The sequence below is a fragment of the Saccostrea cucullata genome, unplaced genomic scaffold (assembly GCF_032062105.1).
Source record: "Saccostrea cucullata isolate Sc308-1 unplaced genomic scaffold, CSIRO_AGI_Scuc_v1 ctg19441, whole genome shotgun sequence".
In the NCBI taxonomy this organism is placed as follows: Eukaryota; Metazoa; Mollusca; class Bivalvia; order Ostreida; family Ostreidae; genus Saccostrea; species Saccostrea cuccullata.
In genome coordinates, this window is record NW_026939215.1 from 1,855 (window position 1) to 9,118 (window position 7,264).

General features: G+C 33.7%; 1 long non-coding RNA gene across 1 annotated transcript; it reads right to left on the minus strand.

The window, feature by feature from the left end:
- Positions 1-587: 587 nt before the first annotated feature.
- LOC134252570 (uncharacterized) lies at positions 588-7,030 on the minus strand. Its single transcript, XR_009988986.1, has 3 exons — positions 6,786-7,030; positions 6,589-6,689; positions 588-935 (listed from the first exon to the last, which is right to left on the minus strand). It is a non-coding gene; the product is annotated as an uncharacterized LOC134252570 (long non-coding RNA).
- Between the last annotated feature and the right edge of the window lie 234 nt (positions 7,031-7,264).

Below are 7,264 nucleotides of genomic sequence, written 5' to 3' on the forward strand. Positions count from 1 at the left end.
AATCGAAAATGTGAAAAGTTTACAGACAGACAGACGGACAGACAGACAGCTAGGCAGACAGACGGACGCCGGACAAAATGTGATCAGAAAAGCTCACTTGAGCCTTCGGCTCAGGTGAGCTAAAAAGTTAAAATTATATTCTCATATGAAAGTGCAAAGGTGTCAACTTTATTTGATATATTAAGAATTTCAATTTTAAAAAAATCCAAACAGTTTGAAACTTATTATTATTCATTTATATTTGGATTTGTCTTTCAGGTATGGGTACAACTTTATTTTACAAGCACCAAGAATATCCTGAGAAATTAAAACAGTTTACGTCAAGAAACTAATTTGAACTCTCTTTATTCTTAACAGAGAAATTAATTTTCTAGACTGAGATTTCTGTTGATTAAACTGGATTTGATTTTTCACAATTCTTAGAATAATAATGAATAATTGCTCACATCAGACAAGCTAATACTTGTAATGCTCCAGAAGGAATGGAAACATGCTATATTCCTCCTCTTCCTTCTCCGTACAAAGTTACAGATAAACATAAGCGATTCAAAAAATACAGGAATTATCAATGGAAAAGAATTCTTCTGAGTAAGAGGATGCACTAGCATAGCCCCCCTGCCAAGATCTATATCAGCTAACAACAGGTGCCACGCAATAAACAAAATGGCAACATTTAACACATTTAAGTGCAAACCCATCATTTTCTTTTTTGACTTCGCCTCTTTTTACTTTTTGTTTGAAAGATGTTTTTGAAAGAACACTTTGTGTTTGTGATCTAATATTAGTGCCTCTCAAACACTGCTAATTTATCATTATCATACCTTTGCCTTTTGCAACTGTTCTAAGGCAAGCCTTTTAGTCTCGGCTTGCAGTGCACTCCGTTCCTCATTTTCAGAAGCATCTGGGGTTGTTTGACTAATGGAGTCTGCAGATTCCTAGAAAAAAAAAGAGAAAATTTCCTGAGTTACTTACTGGAAAAAAGGACAGCAACACAAACCACTACAAAGTATCTCAAATTCTCAACAACACTGATCAAAAACATGGTTATAATGCATTAATTAAATCCCAAACAGTGCATCCTGACACACAGTACTTGTCAGCATCAATGCATACTTGATGCCCTTCCAATTGCACATGCATAATCAAAATCAATTGTCCTCACCATGCACTTACCAAGGAAATGGAGGAAGAACTAAGTAAGAGATTGTACTGCTCCTGTGACTGGCTTCCCACAGCCACCATGATCTCAAAATACTGTCTCGTTAGGACCCTCGCACACCAATCTTATAAACCCAATAACCACTTCATTTGCACAAACTTCGTTTTCTGTTTCCAATCATATTTTTTTTTTTATATATGACCGAGGCCAGGCTTCGACTTCCTAGATGACACACTTTCCGGGAAGCGAGTTAATCTGAAACCTTAGTTCGAATCAATATCCATGCATACTCGATAACTAAGGTCCCGGAGTAAGACTCGCTAGGATAGAGATATCACCAGGTCTCTAATGATCTCACAAAGAACTTACTAATAAACTCTACGCTTCCCAAACCATTAAATAATTTTTAGTCAGAGAGTTCTTTTGTCAAAAAGAGAAAAAAAAGTCTACAGCCAATGATGACCTATCGTCCCGTTCCCAACTGAATTTTTTGTAAAACACATAAAAAAAAGATATCTGTCACATGACCGTGCATCAATATGGCTTCTGATAGAAAAACACAACAAATGTCTGTACTGAAACAAGGGAAGCTTTTGCAGCAATACCGCATGCACTACTGCATTATGGCCTGAAAAATCAATATGTCTGTGACTGCCCTACTCTCTTACTGATCAATACCGACTAAAAGGAGCAATTACTCATTACCTATGTTACTGACAAAGAGATTCACCCTAATTTCATTGGAAGGATAAACAATTATATCAAAAGAAACCCGACAGATTTAGGAAGAATATCCTAAGCACATATAGGGGCTCGCTATGAGGCAATACAGAATAGACTACAAGGTTTGATTTCAGTTTGATTAACTCCTATGAATATTTTATAAATCTGCTCCTTGTGTAATAGCTTGGAATCAATAATTCACAAATGTGTGTCACTGCTACAACCATACAAAACAAAACACTTGCGAAACGATAATTCCAAATTTCCCTATACTTCATGAATTATACCATGTCGTAATACTAAAAAATTCAAAACTGACATTGTTTTTTCCCACTGAAGGGGACGGAAATTTCTACTTGATGGTAATGGCCATTTGAATTCAAATTCAGACAAAAACGTGAAGAAAAAAATGCATGCAATATTCTGAAGATAGAAAAAAAAAACATTCATAAATAATTTTCAGCCTGATCTTGATGGATGGAGTGCATCCCATCTTAATGATGTGCCAATCAATTCCGAGAGGCTTCTGCATTTCATTCAAAAGAGTGCAAATTCCTCTTCGCTGTCTGCAGTCTATACATTCTGCAGGATAGGCTTGTCAGCCAGGAGCCTGCGAGAGAGGCAACAATTTTTTTTTCATGCTTCTGAATGAGATGATGATGAGATATAGCGAGACATAAACAATCTCTCAAACAAAGCAGACTGCCTGTCGGTCGCATCTTAATCCAGCCTTTACTGGAAACTCATAAACAATCCTCCATTCAGCGGAAAAAACAAAAAGATCCCATCACAAAAATAATCCACAGTGTACAATTCCTTGTGCTCATCATGTCAACAACATTTCAACAATATTATCTTTGCCATAAATAGCAGTAAGTTGTTATTGTAATCAATACTAAATTCTGTTTCTGAAAGAAAAACATTTTTATTGCTGTTGGGAAAATGTGTTAATCAGTCTGGTTACCATACATGCATATTGTTGAAATACAACATAAGATTTATTATTGTAACCACTACGTCAGACTTTTTTTTTTAGCATAATTAACATAGGGTCAGTTCTCTTGACCAATATACTAAATCCTCGGAAAATTATTAGTTAAAAAATTCTTAGATTACTTAAGGAATGACTTTAATTCTTGGCCATATTATCGAGTATAATCTGGTTTGGGTCAGTTTACGCTTTATAATCCGCGAAGCGGATTATAAAAAAGCGTAAACTGACCCAAACCAGATTATACTCGATAATATGGCCAAGAATTAAAGTCATTCCTTATAATTTAATTTTAAAATAATTAAACAACTTTGAATTTTAAATTGTGTTGCTTTTTATGAGTTCAAATTTACCGCGCAATAATACAACCGTAGTAACGGAAGTGATTTGAAGCGAGGGGAGGTAATGACTGATACATACATATGTAGATCTAGCAGCCATGATGTTTGTTTACATGAGGTAAGAACGAGTAATTGATTAAAGTTGAAGTACATTTACTAAATCTGGAATTTTCCATTTATTCTGAGGACTGGAAATGAGGGGATTGCATGGATATGATGATTAAGCTGGTCGTCAAGGGGGTGTGTCCCCATACCAAACCAGATTATACAAAATGTTATGCGTTCCTTTTTGGTAATCAACCAATGAGAGGCGAGAATACAAATAAAATTAAATTATTTTGGAATAAACAATTTAAGTCACTTTCGTGGAATTTTGTCAAATGTGACACATTTCAAGCAGTGCACTAATCTCAGGGCATTCTAAAGTACTACAGTGTACTAGTTAGTAAATGCACAAAAGTTAAACACATTACGTAGCTAGTTACATATAAACGAACATTGCAAATCAGCAAGTCTCAGAAGTGTAATATTTTAAGCATTAAATTATTACATTCATGACTTAGTTAACATTACATACAACATTGTAAATTGCTACTGTTTAATTAAACACTGTCAAAACCTGATCTCTTCTTTGACATTGACTTTTGACCCTTCTACCATAAATTTCTATTTTCCCTGACAACTAATGGTAGCTTGGCAGCAAGTACAAGACTAAAACTTAACCTCTGTCTCTCACACAGCTACACAAGTTGACATCATACTTTCTCCAGGATAGTTTGAAAAGAAGCCATATTCATGTCATAAGTACTTCCTCATAATAATAATAATGATTCTGCATCTGGAAAATTTCTGTTAAAGCCATTCCCAAGATATAAGAATGTCCTCCTGACATGTTTATATCTCTCATATGTTCTCATTTACAAATGTACCTAAATATTAGGGGAAAAATTATACCATGCATAATTTGCAAAAACAACTAATCTATTCAGACTACTCTGTTTAGCTTTTAGGAATTTCCAGTAAAATATTACCATCAAGGAATCTACATCACTATTGTGTTTCCTGATTCGACCCATCAGAAGGAGTTCTTCATTGGATACCAGCTTCCTAATATTGCCTGATCATTCTTCAACCAGCTTAGGGTATCCACAAACATTCATCATGTGTAGATATATCAGTTCAAACCCTTCACCACTCTCCTCACTAGCATTCCATCAAAACCAGTATAAAATCCCAATTGCCTCTTATTGACGGGCAGGACATGCCTACCACTGCCTAAAGCCTAACTATAATCATCTATTTAACTTGCATTCATCATTAATCCAAACAAGGATGATTTCAAAATTCTATAAAAACAAGTTTATAATGAACGGGAATAATGGATGCTCCAAAATGGCTTCTGAATCTAGGCTTAAATGCAAATTTCAATACAATATGGAGGCCTCTGTTCAGCAGCAATGGAAAAATCAATAAATACTATATTTCATGGACAAAAATTCTACAATTGTACCTCCAAAGTATGGAGAGTTCCAATAAACTTGGAATGTCTGTGAAACGAAGGCGAGTACCTTATATTGGAGTAGAAAGCCTACAATCCTAGTGTAAACAAAACAATCATAAAACATGAAAGTGAATAAGCTGAGCATAAAGGCTTTAAAACCTCAAAGCATGACCAGAAAAGAACAAGTGCTTAAAGGCCTAAGTTGTATTGTAAAACTCCATCATTTAGAACAGCTAAATATGTCTGTGTCCTGATCATAATTTATATACATGACTACAAAAATAAAATAATTAATGTCACATAACAAAGAAAACTTTCATTAAAAAGAGTCAGTTTTATGGGTTCCCTTTATACTGATTCTGAAATAATGTCAATTTTTGAAATGCATTACCAGTACTTATCAATAGGAATTCTCTCTCAATCAAACTGATCTTACTTCACTGTTATCAATGTCTTTTTTATTTATTTACTTTTGGGAATGGGGGGGGGGGGGGGGGTTAAGTCATATCTTAAAGAATTACTGAAAAGCTGTTGGTATGAGATAAACATTAAAAATTTAAGCATCTATCAGATCTGCCTTTAAAAGATCTTATAAATTGCACAATTTTTTCCAGAACTATTCCAAAACTTGATACAAATGCTAAATGCTTATACATGGTCTACATGTATTAGGGATATATATTTATACCAGGTATAAGCATTAAGCATTTGTACAGTGTCATGCATTAGTCATCTTTATGTTTTTAACTTCCCCACATATATAATACAATATATATAGATTATAGATTTGTAACATTTGACCACCTGTGTTGCCAGTTTAAAATTTATATTTATCTTCCCACCTAGAAAAAAATGGGTGTATAGTTACTGAGTGTGAGAGCAGGGCATCATTTGACATTTTCATCAATAAATTTCAGTAAATGTTTAAAGCACATATTCCTACTAGTAAATTTTTGTAACCTTCATCTTTTTCTGTGTGAATAGTACTCCATAGTTGAAAAAAACCCCAATTTCTGCACCTTAAACAGCATGGTGTAATGTCGTATGTATATGAAGACTTTCAAGTATTGTAAACAGTGCAAAATACACCCACGAACAATACTTCCTAATGTTATGTAATTTGGACAAGACTCTAATGTTGTTACCATTGTTGTTTATAATGCAGAAAAAAGTTTGTTTGTGTTATTTATCCTTAAATTCATCTCCAAACAATGAAATCAACTTGTTATGAAAATGGTATAAAAACTGCACTAATAACAGTTTATTATAATTTGATTGGCAGTTGACAAGAAATCGAAAATTTCAAATAATTTACTACACCAAACTGAGATATTTTTTCCCCAATTTAAATGACAATCAACAATTTACTATCAACTTCAAGTATAAAAGGAATTCAATACTGAATAGTTAAAAAAAAAATTGGCAAATTCAAACAATTAAACGGAAGGGAAATGAGCAGAGACAGCAACCAATAACTTCTACATGCAGCCAAGTATAGAAAACATCAATATACTTATTAATCTTTCACGTCAAGTAACATGTAATTTGTACCTTGACCATATCTCAGAGTTGTCTTTCTTTAATTGCAAATAGGAAATATTACCAAAACCCATCAATGTTTTACATTTGCAGAAAAAAATTTCCCTTCTCTCTCAAAAGTGCACAAGTATATAAAGTACACCGCAAAGAAATTTATAATTTAAAAAATTAGAAAGCAAGTCAGTGAAAAGTTAATTCATGCAGCATCCCACAAGTCATATCGTATTATATTTCGCCGTAAGTAATATATGATTTATTAAAGAATATATAATATATATGTATAAATATAAATGTATCAATATCATGCACAGTGTGTGTACAAGCACAGACTTACAAAGCTTCTCTCGGTTTTGGTGAAGGTAATTTTCTTTGGCCTGTGTTTGTCTTGCGCCATTTGTCTACTATTATATCCTCAGTTCATCCACACGAAGAAAACTTAAATAAAAATACAGATATTTCAGAAAACAACTCCAAATACACACTTATACATTACCCCATAAAAGGGGTGGATTTATTTTTCACAGAGCTTACAATTAAAGCAAATTCCTTTTTTATGTGCTATACTCCAATAAAGTTTTAATCCACACCTGTTTTATAAAGCCTTCCAGATATATAAACGTTTACATTCCTCTGATATATAATACTTTTTTTATTTTCACTCTGAATGAATCGGCATAAACAACATCATCATCCCGTTTTAAGCTGGGAAACACTTGTCCTATATATATATTTTTCTTTTTCACCACTTTACAGGATTTCACTAGCTCAGTATTTTGGCTGGATGTGAAGATAATATTATCACTGCGATACCACGGTGGCACCCATCCAGATACACACAGTATTTTGTAAGGCACCAATCCTTTGCCTGAGAATGCAGAGGCAGCGTGTTACAGGGATCATCCTAAAAATTGTTTTATCTACCACTGGGGGTCATCTCAAAGGTAACCTAGCTCCCTTGAGCCTGCGTTAATGAATACACCATGACACTAAACATATGTTATTCATATTAA